The sequence below is a fragment of the Lolium perenne genome, chromosome 3 (genome assembly GCF_019359855.2).
Source record: "Lolium perenne isolate Kyuss_39 chromosome 3, Kyuss_2.0, whole genome shotgun sequence".
Classification (NCBI taxonomy): domain Eukaryota; kingdom Viridiplantae; phylum Streptophyta; class Magnoliopsida; order Poales; family Poaceae; genus Lolium; species Lolium perenne.
The window spans coordinates 4,239,746-4,254,823 of NC_067246.2; the positions used below are offsets into that span (position 1 = coordinate 4,239,746).

The 15,078-nt window shown below is 46.9% G+C and overlaps 1 long non-coding RNA gene across 2 annotated transcripts; it reads right to left on the minus strand.

Annotated features, from left to right (window-relative positions):
- Positions 1-1,655: 1,655 nt before the first annotated feature.
- On the minus strand, positions 1,656-6,507 carry LOC127340642 (uncharacterized). 2 transcript variants are annotated; one of them, XR_011754479.1, is made up of 7 exons: positions 6,266-6,507; positions 5,543-5,688; positions 5,268-5,423; positions 4,395-4,580; positions 3,556-3,741; positions 2,110-2,272; positions 1,656-1,880 (listed from the first exon to the last, which is right to left on the minus strand). It is a non-coding gene; the product is annotated as an uncharacterized lncRNA (long non-coding RNA). The 2 variants fall into 2 exon arrangements; XR_011754478.1 differs by lacking the exon at positions 5,543-5,688 and having other exon boundaries at positions 1,658-1,880.
- Positions 6,508-15,078: the final 8,571 nt, after the last annotated feature.

Here is a 15,078-nt window from a genome sequence, read left to right on the forward strand (position 1 = left end):
CTCCACGATGGCTACATCCATGCATCTCTCTCGACGACGGCGAGCCGCCTTTTTCTCCCCCGGTCGCGGTTTCAAGGCAAGGACGTCTTGCCGCGCCCTGCATCAAGAAAAGCAGCACGGTCGTGAATCGTGGCTGGGTCGCATGGATCGGCGCCCTCCGTGCGCATGCATCTGTCCTCTTACTTAATTGGTTCGCTGCCTCTACTGGATCGATCGGTGTGACACGTGCACGTGAAACTGGATGGATGGATGCGTCCGTCACACGTGCGTGCGGTGCACACACTCCGCGCGCCGGAGCTCTTTTTATCCTTTTCCCGACAGCTGGCTTCCACCTGACTGCATCCCCTCCTACTAGTACTACACTTACGTCGCTCAAGTCCAAATCATCAATTGTTTTCGTTCCATGCGGCCCAATCAAACGCAAGTTAATCAGGGAGGCGGATATGATATCTAGGGTACGTATTAAACGTCTCCTACCGTGAATTAAACCCGACAAATCTGAAAATCCTACGTACCGTGATCAATTCCTTTCCCTCTTTCCTCTTCCCGGCCGGCCCGTGAAAAATCAAACTTTGTCTACTTCCAAATACGTACACATGTATCTCCTTGCACTCGTGTATTATGCAAGTAATAATAATACTCCACGTTACTCCCTCCGTGTCCTCAAACCGATGTCTTTACTTTATCTAGACAACCATGCTGCTCAACTCCAGCGCCACCGAGACGGACACCGGAAAAGACGCCGAACCTCCAGGGTCATTCGTCATATGTTTTAGGAGCGCCATACTAAATGGTGGATCTCAGCATTGGCGGTGTCGAAATACAAGGCTTAACCTTGAATGGGTGGCCACTCCGCGTCATCGACGTCGAGGAGGTCCTGCACCTTGAAGGAGCACAACAACCGAGGCTAGTAGTTCACGGCCACTCCGGCGAACGTGTGCTCGCTTCATCGTCGTGTTCCCCACGTCGCCAAAGCAGGTGATAGGGTAGAACCGACTGTTGTACTACATATCGTACTCGCAACCTTTGCGTGAGAGTTCCGCTCCCCCCCGCCACGGATGGCGAAGGCTGCAACGCTCATCCTGGAGAACGTGATCGATGCATGGATTAGGGAAAAATGTAACTAGTAGATCGATACAAGTTTATAGCTTGTAAACATGCCCGTTTCACCACCTGGCACATTTTGTTTGTCAAGGACTAAAATGCTGGCATTTTTACGTGGCCTACTATATATGCTAATTATTTTGGCCAACTGCCAAGTGCACTTGCTCGATAACTTTGCAATTTACACAATTCTCAAGTTCAAATGATTAACTTAGCAATTCAAAAAAAAAATTACTACTGCACTTTTGGTTCTACTTGTACCGCCGCTCATGATTGTTTTAGATAGGCGGAATTTCCCAAAAAGAAAGGAACTTTTTAGCAATCCAAAAGTTTGGCACGACCATCCATATTTTCTTCACAGCTCGCATCATCATCAAAAGACAAAAAAGTAAACCTCTCAAAGCGCATTTTTTATTTTTTTCACATAGCTTCTCGACCGGAGCATTACAATACACCCATATTACAGCAACTGAAGCATTCTTTTCACATAGCTGCTGTCGAGACTGCAGCCACACCAAACCACACGGGATGGCCACGTCGACAAAAGGATACCGCCAACTGACAGCACGCACAGCACATACAAAGCTTTGTGGCAAGCTTTCTCAGCATTTCAACTATAATACAACCATTCAGAAACATAATTTCAAATACACCAAACAAGCAGCAGCAGCAGCACAACATCCGCCACATGGACGCCAGACTGAACCAGACAAAGATGAGCCACAGCACCATACCCTGGACATGTCGTCCTCGCTGGCGACTCACCTTCCCCTGCACTAGAAACGACCATGCAGAGTTTCAGCATTAATAGCAACACTCAGACATCCATTCTTCATACCACTAATTGTTCATATTCTTGCTAGCATTCATCGATTAGCTCCGGTAATACTTCATACCAGAACAACTAGTGAAAATATTCATCACATTTGATATACATGCAAAGTTCTGAACATGAAAACAACTCAAATCGCTGAAAATGAAAAGATGAGGGATAAGAGGTCTCACGGGCGGATGATCTGCATGGTGTGTTTAATGATGAGAGGTCTCACCGGATGACAAACAAGCAGCCGCGCAACAGCCCAGAGATGGATGCCCGACTAAATCAGACAAAGATTAGACACAGCACATGGCCCTGGCCATGTCGTCCTCGCCGGCGACTCACCATCCCCTGCAGCAAGAACGACAACGCAAAGTTTCAGCATTCCAGCGCTTAGACAACAATTCAACCACATATATACAACTGTTTTTGTAAAGCATCAAGGGATTGTTTTTGTCCTACCAACAATAAAAGCTCATGGATTCCGGACAACCTGACATTACCAACAACCAATTTACTTAACATCATATTTCAAACAAGCTTCATGCGGGTACAACATATTGCAAAACACATGGGCCCTATTTTTCAAAACCAAAACAAAGCTCCAATCCTGAAATCAAACATTAAGGAATCCGACCAATCACAGAAACAATCAACTAAAACACTACTTATCAGTGCCACAACCAACTCCTACAAACCAAAGCAGGTCACCGCGTTTAGGATTGCAGAGTTATCAAGACACTCAAATTAGCAATTCCGAAACTAGTTCGGGCCCTAAATTCTTAACAGAGCCCAACCACAAGTCACAGGGGCATAGAGAAACATGTCAACAAGAACGTCATGATCATTAACCACTATTGTATAGCAAGCATGGCTGCAATCCATTCAAGGGAAACCAAAGATAGACCAGCAATGATGTAGACACAAAACTGGAGACTCCAGGCCAGCATGAGCATGTTACTGTAAACATCAAGGTATTGTTTTCCTACACACAACTAAACATAAAGATTCCGTACGCGTTTGGCAGAGTCAGGCCTGATCTTTAGAACACCTGAAACTTTAGGGGATAGCTACCTGAGTTGGGAAGTAAGGATGACATTACTAAATCTTCGCCCTTTATTGTTTGCTCAAAGCAGACACCAATACCCTTGTATGGCTTAGAGAGCCATCCAAACTTGATTATCTCATCCAGCCAGACAAAATTATAGTTTATCATTTGGAAAAGTTGCACTACATGCTTGTGAGGACTGAGTGATGAATCCTTCAAGTCATCATCCTGGTGCTCTAAATTTTAAAGAAAACGCAATTATATTTGTAGGCAGCGGAGCAACATAAATTCTGCAAGTAACACTTAAACTCCTTTAACAAAAGTGTTCATAAAAACCCCTGAATCAAACAATTTTTGTGTGTTTCCATCAAAGTATTAATCCAGGCTTGCCAATTACCATCACATCCATTGTTCATATCAATAGTTGTTCATATTTTTGCTAGCATTCATCGACTAGCTCCGTTAATAGTTCATATCAGTACAACTAGTGAAAATATTCATCAGATTTGATATACACGCAAAGTTGTGTGAACATGAAAAGAACTCCACTCGCTGAAAATAAAGGATGAGGGATGAGAGGTCTCACAGGCAGATGATCTGCATGGTGTGTTTGATGATGCAAGTATGGTTGTAACCAAAGAAGAACACTGTCGTCACCACAACAGCAAATACTTGAGGCCGACACTGTTGTATACAGCACCATCATAACGCCAGAACATACACGGTTGCTGAGTTCGGATTCAGCCTTGGCCAACAGCTTCTTCAAGTTTCCCTGACGAAAAAAGAAAAGACACGATTGGAGTAAATTCGACAACAATTTCAACCATGTTGAGTAAAAGGGAAAGTTTATCAAAGCGAGACATGTCAAACATAATATATCATTAGTAAAAATAAACAGCCCCATTAATCTGTTCTAAATAAGCACTTAATAAGAATCACCTTGAAGAAATAGTTTGCTGCAATGCATAGACAAGAGGGCGATGTTCAGTAAACAATATTTAGCACTAGCATTTTTTGTAGCAAGGTTGGCTCCTCGAGTTAATGAACCTCAAAGCTTGTTCTGACAAGATATTATTGACTAGTCCTTCCGAGTTGATTAAACATGCAAGATTAATATTCCAGTTTGACAAAGTACTCACATTTAGCTATAGTGTACTGCTGCAATTTGAATCAAAGCGCACAGGAACCATTAAATTCAGAAATCAGACCAATTGAATTAATTGATCTGTCCTTGTTTCGCTTCTTCCAGTTAATTAACCTCAAGCTTGAACTGATCTAATCTAGAGTAAACTAGTAGTTACAACAAACAAGTGTTCCTGGACAACTAGTGAAAATATTCATCTCCTTTGATATACACGCAAAGTTCTGAACATGAAAAGAACTCCACGCGCTGAAAATGGAAAGACGAGGGATGAGAGGTCTCACTGGCAGATGATCTGCATGGTGTGTTTGATGAAGCCAGTATGGTTGTAGCCAAAGAAGAACACTGTCGTCACGAAAACAGCGACCACTTGAGGTGGACACTGTTGTATATAGCACCGCCATAACGCCAAATAATACACAGTTGCTGAGTTCGGATTCAGCCTTGGCCAACATCTTCTTCAAGTTTCCCTAACAAAAAAAAGACACGATTGGAGTAAATTGCACACAACAATTTCAACCTTTTTGAGTTCAAGGGAAAGTTTATCGGAACAAGACATATCAAACAGAATATATCATTAGTAAAAATAAACAGCCCCATTAATCTGCTCTGACCAAGCACTTAATCGGAATCGCCTTGAAGAAATAGTTTTCTACAATGCACAGACAAGAGGGCGATGTTTAGAAAACAATGTTGACTATTTACTGTATGTATCAGAAATTACACACTAGCATTTTCTGGAGAAAGGTTGGCCTGGCTCCTCGAGTTATTGAACCTCAAGGCTTATCCTGATCTTATATGTGGATTAACTAGTCCTACTGGACGTACTGACAAGATATTATTAACTAGTCCTTCAAGTTAATTAAACAGGCAAGATTAATATTCCAGTTTGACAAAGTACTCACACTTAGCAACAGTGTACTGCTGTAATTTGAATCAAAGCACACAGGAACCATTAGATTCGAAATTCAACCAATTGAATTATTGATGTGTCCTTGCTTTGCTTCTTCCAGTTAACTAACCTCAAAGCTTGAACTGATCTAATCCATGACTAAACTAGTACTGACAACAAACAGGTGTACGTACTGACAACGAACAGAAATGCTTGCACATGTATCATCATTTCACGTTCAGGAAAACCACGCCGCTGTGCTTACCCGTATCTCACAGCCACTCGAGCACTCAAACTTGAGGCACAACAGGGTAAGTATGTAGAAGTAGAACGCGTGCATCGTCTTCCCATCCTCCAGCGCAAAGATCTTGACCCGCCCTACCTCCACCACATAGCAGTGTCGATTCTTGTGGGCTCGGGTCTGAAAGAAAATGCACCACAACTACACTGTCAACCTCAAATTCAAGTTCGGAGTGACAACAAATATGACTACACTGTATCATCATTTCACGTTCAGGAAAACCACACCGCCAAGCTTACCCAGCCACTTGAGCACTCAAACTTGAGGGGCTACTGGACCAGTACGTCGAACGCATGCCTCGTCTTCCCATCCTCCAGCACAAAGGTCCGGAGCCGCCCTACCTCCACCACGCCACATAGCAGTGTCGATTCCGGTGGGCTCAGGTCTGAAAGAAAATGCACCGCAACTTCACTGTCAAACTTCAAACTCAAGTTCGGAGTGACAATTAATATGATGGCAGGAAAATGTGCCATTAAGAGGTGAATTGGACAGAAACAGGTATAGTGCTTGCACAGCAGAACACCCAGGTTGCATCAGGTTTTAACAATGTACTCCAAAAAAGAAGATACTAGCAGCATCTTTTTGCAGCAACGTTGGCTCCTCGAGTTAATTAACCGAAAGGGCTTGCGCTGGTCTAATCTATGGAGAAACTAGTGCTCCTAGGTGACGCACTGACAGCAAACAAGTGTGCTGTTATCAAACTCTGTACATGTATTTTCGTTGAACTGAACCAACAGGCATCAATATATCTAGGTAGTTTATGTATCACGTACATGGACAACCAAAAGCTCCCGAATTCTGATCTAAAAATCATCTACGCACTGATATTGAGTTTCCTGGCGCACACACACGGACTGCAATTCCCAAATCAGAACCCAGGTCCAATCAAAACGAGATCAGCAAAATTATTTACTGGTTCGTTTTAGGGATTGGAGAGAGGGGGAAGAGGAGGGGAGCCTCACCGGCCACACGGGGGCGGACTTGTTCCCGGCGAGGTCGTGGGAGGAGACTGCCGCCGGGACGCATCACGTCGGAGTAGTGCTGTGGCAGATTGGCCTCGTAGAGGAAGCCGGGAAGGAGGGCTCCCCGAGGCACGCGCTGCGCGTGGAGGACGACGGCAGCCAAAGCCCTCCATGGCCTGCGTCGTCGCCGGCGCGTCCTGGTGGCCGGCTCGCCGGCGTGCAGCGGCAGCCGCCCTCGGCCACGACGGATCCGCGCTCGACGTGCACGCACGCGTGCGCCGGCGGACGGGCCTGCCGCGCCACCGTGGTTCGTGGGCGACCGGCGCCGCCTCTGTCGCGGTCGCGGGAGATGCAAAGGAAATGGGAAATTTCGTTAATTTGGCTGATTCATGCCAAGATGGAATATTTATACGGTGATTAATCTAAAGATTGACTGCTTACTATGGTTGAAGAAAATGTCAAATATAGGTAAGTTTCTTAATTAAAAAATTACTCTCTCCAATTTAATTAATAGCCGTAATCTATGCTAGTGTTAAAAAGGTATTCCAAAATGACGCGACTAACATTTTGTGTAAACAAGGATACTCATTTGAAGCTAGTACTCGTATATCTAATTAAGCCAATTAATCAAGCATACCATTTGAAGCTACTCCCCCGGATTGAAGGTCAAATCCCGGGAACCAGGAAAGTAATTAACTATCACCAGAAAATTTGTTGAATAATCGGTAGAATTCAATTCGTGCCTAAAATGTAGGAGAATTTATTAAGTGAACAAAAATCAATCAGGGAACTAATTTTGGAGCGGAATTAGAGGGGATCCAAGCGCACGGTTATTCTCCTGCCCAATCAACTAGTAGCATGACATACGTGTCCCGTGACAACCCACGACCCCAACCCTAGCCGCCACACCCACCGCACCCCCTCCTCCCGCCGCCGCCGCCGGTGGCGCCGCCGGGCAAAGCCCCGGTGGCGTGGCGGCGGCGGGGGCTCTTCCTCTGCTGCGCCGGGAAGCGCCCGGCCTAGTCTTCGCGTGGTGCTCTGGGACGGCGTCAAGATGGTGGAGGCGACGTCGCGTCGGAATAAGGATGCCGGAGCTCGATCCCCATCTCGGCAAGGCCACTTGTGGAGGCGCCGGTGAGCTGCTGGCCTGGTTTCCTCTCAGATCTGCGGATCGGGGGAGGGTGGATTCCCCGGGCACGGTCGAATTTCGACCATGCCGTGGAGTTTGCGGAGTCTGTTCTGGAGTCGGAGGAGTGCTGATGTTGTTGCCTTCTCCTCGGCCGGCCGTGGTGGCGAGGGAGAGGAAGGAGATGGCACCACTGTCTTCCTTTTTAGGGTTTGTGTTCTTCTGGTGGCTTGCGGCTATCACGTCTTGCAGCTTCTTCTGGCCGGCCTTGGTGGCGAGGGGAGGAGGCGGTCTGACGTGGCGACGCCAAAATCGGCCAGATGGTCGGGAGAAAGACCCTTCTTCCTCCTTGTCGGTATGATTTGCTGCTGCTGTTTTCCTTCCTCCTCGGCGCTGATGCTGGAGGGAGTTCCTGGTTTGCCCAGGCGGATGGCCCGGCCGTGGTGCTGGACCGGTCGGTTGACTCGAGTTCCCTTCCTTTCGGAAGGGACACTTTTCGCGGTACTCAAAGCCAAAGATGGCGACGGCTACTGCAGGCGTGTTGGATTGGTGTCCATGCCTTCTCATCACTGGTGTCAAGGAACGAGGAAGCAGCGTGGTGGCAATTGCACCGTGGTCGAAGATGATGACCTGCTTGCGCTTGGTTGTAGTTCTTTCTGCAGGGGTCTTCTCTCAAGTTTATGGGATGATGAGACAGGGCTCCGAAGATCTTCATGGGCTATGGTGGTCTTAGGGTGTTCTAGGTGTTTTTGGTCCTTTGTATTTGTGTTTCTCTGTGCTTGTAAGGGTCAACAACTTTGTATCTTTCCGTGATATGAATGCAGAGAAATTCTCAAAAAAAAAAACTAGTAGCATGTTTGTAGGAAAAAAGTAATAACGGAGATTAATTAGGGGCGCAGATATTTGGATATGGCAAGAATATTTGAAATGCTAGAGGGTCAAATTCCGTGAATTAGGAAGAAAAATAACTTTCACCAGAAAATTTGGTGAACAATCCGAGGAATTGATTTCCGGGCGGAATGCGGTTCCCGCCCAATCAACTAGCATCTTTGTAGGAAAGTAAAGGGAAATTAATTAATGAGCATGTTACTTGGGGAATTAAATCTCTCTCCAACTTTTTTTTTTGCCAATACCTCTCTCCAACTTCCTACTTTCCAAATTGACTCCAATCGGCACCAGGGTTTGCTCATTGTCTTCTTTCCCCACGTGGCAGTTTAATAAAGACATAGTCGTAGTATATACTACCCCTACAGGAAACGATATCTTTGTTGGGTATTTACTAAAAACACTCCGCCAAGACAACAAAACAAAGACCTGACGGACGAAGAATCTTCATCGGGTGTTTTTTTGCGGGTACATGGCAAAGAGCATTTGCCATGTGTCAAACCCAGACACACGGCGAAGAAAAGCACATCTCCGTTTTCATTCCGTCTAACGGCATGTTTTCTTTGTTGTGTCTCTTTTTCTTGGTACAGGGAAAATAGTAGAAACCGGTCACGTCATCTCCCACTCTTCGCCGAGTAGCTCTAAGAGTGACACACGGCAAAGACCATGAAAAGCCACGGCCGGATGTTTTTTGGTAGGGTACACGACAAAGAGTTGTTTAAGGATTACAAAAAGTACAAACACCGGGTGTTTTCTGGTGAGGATACACGGCAAAAACTTGTTTAAGGATTAAAAGAAGTACAAACGCTGGGTGTTTTCTGGTGAGGACACACGGCAAAGAGATATTTTGGTATTAAGAAAAGACAATGCATGCGGGATAGCCGGAGCAACAACCGCATTGATATGTCATGTCTCCGTCGCCCATCGCCGCCCCTCGAGGTCACGTTCGGCTGAGGAGGTCGATGACATTACGAGAGGGCTCCGGCGCGACGCCGCAGGCTGCAGGTACGGCGGATAGAGCTCTCTGTCGCGGGCAGCAGGGGGAATATGGCGGGGCTTTCCATCATGGGCTGCAGGGGAAAGTGGCGACGGCGGGGTGGAGCAATACCTCACGGGCGGCAGGGGATGGCGACCTCGGGGCGGAGGCGGTGCAAGACGGCGGTGACCAGCGAGGTGGAGGAGCTTTCGCGCGATGAGGCGGCGGAGTCGCAAGGCAGAGTTGGCCGTCACGCGGTGCCGATGAAGGTCGTGGCCTTGCAATACTGGGTAGAATCATGGGACAAGGAAGAGGGAAGGAACCGACCGGATAAGAAGAGAAGAAAAAGGATAGAGGGAATAAAGGGGAAAAGGAGCCGGCAGGTGAGGGTATACATAGTTTTCCGGAACAAGGCCATATCATGCACATGCATGTGCCCAGGGACGGGAATCAATGTTGTGTGCCATGAAAAACATGTTTTCCATTTTTCTGAGTACCAAAACAATATTTTTTGTGTGAAGTAGGTACATGGGCGCGAACTAGGGTTGAGGGAAACCAATGCACAATGATAGAAGTACGCCTATGCAACGTGCTCCACACACCCGCCCCGCGCGTTAGCTCTCCGAGAAGCCGTAGGATCCCTCGCCGTCTCCAGCCGATGCCGCTAGAAACATGCCAGATTTAAACTACGCACCATCCTTTTCGGTTTTGCGCGCCTCCCAACAGGTGCACCGCCGCACTCGACGCGGCGAAACGGGACGTCCCATCTTGAGAACAACTAGTTGAAAAAAATCTGAAAAATGTGAGAACATCGCGAGGCGTCATTCTATGTGAGGGAGGGGAAAAATCAAACTTGGAATCAGACAGTTATTCGAAAAAAAACTTTCACGAAATGAGCTATCACCTACATAGTTCTATGGCTTTTAGGTCAAAAGGGCTAGGTTATGGACAATGGGCATGTATAGTTTGCTGGAACGAGGTTATATCGCGCACATGTGTGTACCCCGGGACGGGAATCAATGTTGTGTGCGGGGTTTTGACATCGTGGCCACGGTAAACCCGTTTTGCATTTACCAAGTGCCAAAACGGGGTTTTTTGTGAAGCATGTACAGGGGCCGCAAACTGGGGTTGAGGGAAACCCATGCACAACGATAGGAGAACGCATACGAAAAGCATTCCTCACACCCGCCCCATGCGCTAGCTGTTCGGGAAGTCATAGGATCCCCCGCCGTCTCCAGCCGATGCCGCTAGAAACGGGCCGAATTTGAACTACGCGCCTACTTTTCCCTATCCTGAATTTCTGAAAACAAAAATTATTTTTAGCTCTGGAACATGTCATTTTATGTGCCCCTCTTTTCTGGTTTCACGCGCCTCCCAACAAGTTAACCGCCACGCTCGACGTGGCCAAACAGGGTGTCCCGTGTGTCCCATTTTGAGAACAACTAATTAAATAATTCAGAAAAATGTGAGACCTTCGCGAGGCGTCATTTTATGTGACCTAGTTATGAGGAAAAAATCAAACTTGAAATACAACAGTTATTCCAGAAAAACATTCATGAAATGAGTTATCCTCTACAAAGTTCTATAGCTTTTAGGTCAAACGGGCTAGGTTATGGCCAATGGGCATGCATAATTTGCTGGAACAAGGTCATACCGCGCACATGTGTGTGTCGTGGGATGGCAACCAACACTATGTGCGGGGTTTTGACATCATGGCCATGGAAAACCGTTTACCATTTTCCAAGTGCCGAAACAGGGATTTTGTGTGTGAAGCAGATACATGGTCGCGAACTACGGTTGAGGAAAACCAATGCACAAAGATAGAATAACGCCTAGGCAACGCATTCCACACACCCGCCACACGCGCTAACTCTCCAGGAAAACGTAGGATCACCCGCCGTCTTCAGCCGACGCCTCTAGAAACGGGACGGATTTGAACCACTCGCCCACTTTTCCATGCCCCTAATTTTCTGGAAAATCATTTTTAGCTTCGGAACATGTGATTTTATGTGCCCATTTTTTTTGGTTTAGCGCGACTACCAACAGGTGCATCGCCACGCTCAACGCGACGAAATGGGGTGTCCCGTGCGTCCCATTTTGAGCACAACTAATTGAAAAAAAATCAGAAAAATTTGAGACCTTCGTGAGGCGTCATTCTATGTGACCCAGCTACGAGGAAAAAAATCAACTAGGAATCAGACAGTTATTTCGGAAAAAAATTCACGAAATGAGTTGTCACCTAAAGAGTTCTATGGCTTTTAGGTCAAACGGGCTTGGTTATGGCCAACGGGCATGCATAGTTTGCCAGAACAAGGCCATATCACGCATATGCGTGTGCCCTGGGATGGGGGTGGGCGGGATTTTGACATCTTGGCCACAGAAAACCTGTTTTCCATTTTCCAAGAGCCGAAACAGTTTTTTTTTGTGTGAAGCAGGTACATGGGCAAACTAGAGTCGAGAGAAACCCATGCACAACGATAGAAGAACACCAACGCAATACGTTCCACACACCCGCCCCGTGCGCTAGCTCTCCGGGAAATCGTAGGATCCCCCGCCATCTCCCGCCAATGCCACTGGAAATGGGATTTATTTGAACTACATGCCCACTTTTCCCTGTCCTTCATTTTCTGGAAAAATGTCATTTTATGTGCCCATCTTTTTTGGTTTTTGCAGGCCTCCCAACAGGTTAACCGACACGCTCAACGCGGGCAAACAGGGCGCGTCCCATCTTGAGCACAACTAACTAAAAAATTAAAAAACAATGTGAGACCTTCGCGAGGCGTCATTTTATGTGACCTAGATGCGAGGAAAAAAAACAAACTTTAAATACAACAGTTATTCCGGAAAAACATTCGAAATGAGTTATCACCTACAAAGTTTTATGGCTTTTAGGTCAAAGGGACTTGGTTCTGGCTAACGGGCATGCATAGTTTGCCGGAATGAGACCATAGCACGCACATATGTGTGCCTGGGACGGGAATCTACGTTGTGTGTGGGATTTTGACATCATGGCCACGGAAAACCCGTTTTCCATTTTCCAATTGCGAAAACGGTTTTTTATGTGAAGCAGGTACATAGGGCGCGAACAAGGGTTGAGGGAAACCCATGCACAATGATAGAAGAATGCCTACGCAACGCGTTACGCACACCTAGCTAGAGCGCTACTCTCTAGGATGCCATAGGATCCCCCGCCATCTCCCGCCGATACCGCTACAAACGGGCCGGATTTGAACTACACGCCCACTTTTCCGTGCCCCTGATTTTCTAGAAAATCATTTTTACCTCCGGAACGTGATTTTATGTGCCCATACTTTTCGGTTTCGCACGCCTCCCAATAGGTGCACCACCGCGCTCGACGTGGCGAAATGGGACGTCCCGTGTGTCCCATTTTGAGCACAACTAATTCAAAAAAATTAGAAAAATGTGAGACCTTCGCGAGGCGTCATTCTATGTGACCCACCCGCAAGGTCAAACTTCGAATCAGGCAGTTATTCTGGAAAAACATTCACGAAATGAGCTATCACCTACAGAGTTCTATGGCTTTTAGGTAAAACGGGCTAGCTTATGGCCAACATGGATGCATACTTTGTTGGAACGATGCAATATCGCGCACATGCGTGTGCACTAGGACGGGAATAAACGTTGTGTGCGTGGTTTTGACATCGTGGCCCCAGAAAACCCGTTTTCCATTTTCCAAATGCCGAAATGGGTTTTGTTTTGTGAAGCACATACATGGCTGTGAACTAGGGTTGAGGGAAACCCATGCACAATGATAGAAGAACGCCTAAGCTACATATTCCACACCCCCACGCGTGCGCTAGATCTCCGGGAAGCCATATAATCCCCACCATTTCACGTCGATGATGTTGGAAACGGGTCGGATTTGAACTACGCGCCCACTTTTCCCTGCCCCTGATTTTCTAGAAAAATCATTTTTAGCTCCGGAACATGTGATTTTATTTGCCATCCTTTTAGTTTTCGCGTGCCTCCCAACATGTGCACCATCGCGCTTGACGTGGTGAAACGGGACGCTCAGTGCCTCCTATTATGAGCACAACGATAGAAGAACGCCTTCATGAGGCGTCATTCTATGTGACCCAGCTGCGAGCCAAAAAATTAAACTTGGAATACAACATTTATTCCGGAAAATATTCACGAAATGAGCTATCACGTGCAGAGTTATATGGCTTTTAGGTCAAACGGGCTAGGTTAAGGGCAACAGACACGCACAGTTTGCCGGAACGAGGCCACATCCCGCGCATGCGTGTGCCCTCGGACGAGAATCAACGTTGTGTTCAGGATTTGGACATAGTGACAATGGGTTTTTTTGCGAAGCAGATACATGCACTACTAGGAAAAAGGCAATCAGTGGCGCACCACATATAGCCATCAGTGGCGCACTAGTGGTGCGCCACTGTTATCACGCCACTGCTAACTCCTAGTAGTGGCGCACTAGTGGTGCGCCATTACTATTTGGCTTAGCAGTGGCGCACCAGGTAGTGCGCTACTACTAGCTTCATGGTGCGTCACTCCTAAATGTCTGAGGTGCGCCACTAGACAGAAACAAGGTGCGCCACTACTAAAATTTGAAATTTCTAGATCTGGATCTGGCACATTTTGTTTCGAATTTTTTTGGCTCGTTATTTTTCTCGTTTTTGTTGCTAGAATTATTTGTGCAATGTTCATTCTCATTTTTCTTAGCCTAGCCGCCGGTGAGGATGGATGAGAGAGGTAGGAGAGGTGAAGAGAGGTGAGGAGATGGAGGATGTAGGAGAGGATGAACAAGAGGATGAAGGCTAGAGGTAATGGAGGCCAGAGGGTCGCCGGGGGTCGCCGGAGGATCGTCGGAGGGTCGTCGTAGGGTCGTCGGAGAGTAAGGTCACCGGAGGTCACCATAGCGGAGGAGCTCGCCGGAAAGTAAGGCCACCGGAGGTCGACATAGTGAGGAGGTCGCCGGAGTGAAAGGAGAAGTAGAGGAAAAGGATGAAAAGAGAGGAGGAGAGAAGAGGAGAGGAGGAGGAGAGGAGAATGAGAGCAGGAGAAGTGTGGAGGAGGAGGGAGGAGGGAGGAGGGGGTAAGTGGCTAGCTCCTCCCACTTTGAATCTCGGCCATTTTGAAATTCGTGGGCGGGAAGCTTAGCTGTGGCGTACCAAGGCATGGGTGCGCCACCGCTAATTTTTTTTCTATTTTTTGAAAAAATTTCATCAAAATCTAAAACCTGCAAAAAGTCCCGTTTCTGTTTTCCAATTGAGGAATCCATTTTTTGTCCAAACGGTACGGCCGTTGAATTCGAATAGGAAATTTCGCGTAGATAGATTTTGATATAAAAAGTTTTTCATCGGAGATCGTATGCAACCAGAAATCCCGTTTTACCGAAAGATGACGCCATTTTGCATAATATATCAAAATTCATTTTTTTAAATTTGCACTAAACCTAGATGACATATTACATGGGCATCTCGAAGGATTCTATTTTTTGAAATTTCTATCTATTTCATTTTTTTTCCAAACCCGAAAAGGCGTTCCACGGGGGGGGGGGGGGGGGAGGGGGGTTGGTGGTGGAAATGTTTGGCATTTCCATCATCCCCTTTACATAGCAATGGCGCACCATGTAGAGGTGCGCCACTGCTACATAAAATAGCTGTGGTGCACCTCTACATGGTGCGCCATTGCTATGTATAAGGCTGGGTCAAACCCATGGTCAAACTTAGTGGTGGCGCACCACAGAAGAGGTGCGCCACTACTATATTTTTTATAGTGGCCCACCACTTTCCGGTGCGCCACTGCTAAGTAGTAGTGGCGCACTGCCCTCCTAGTGCGCCACTA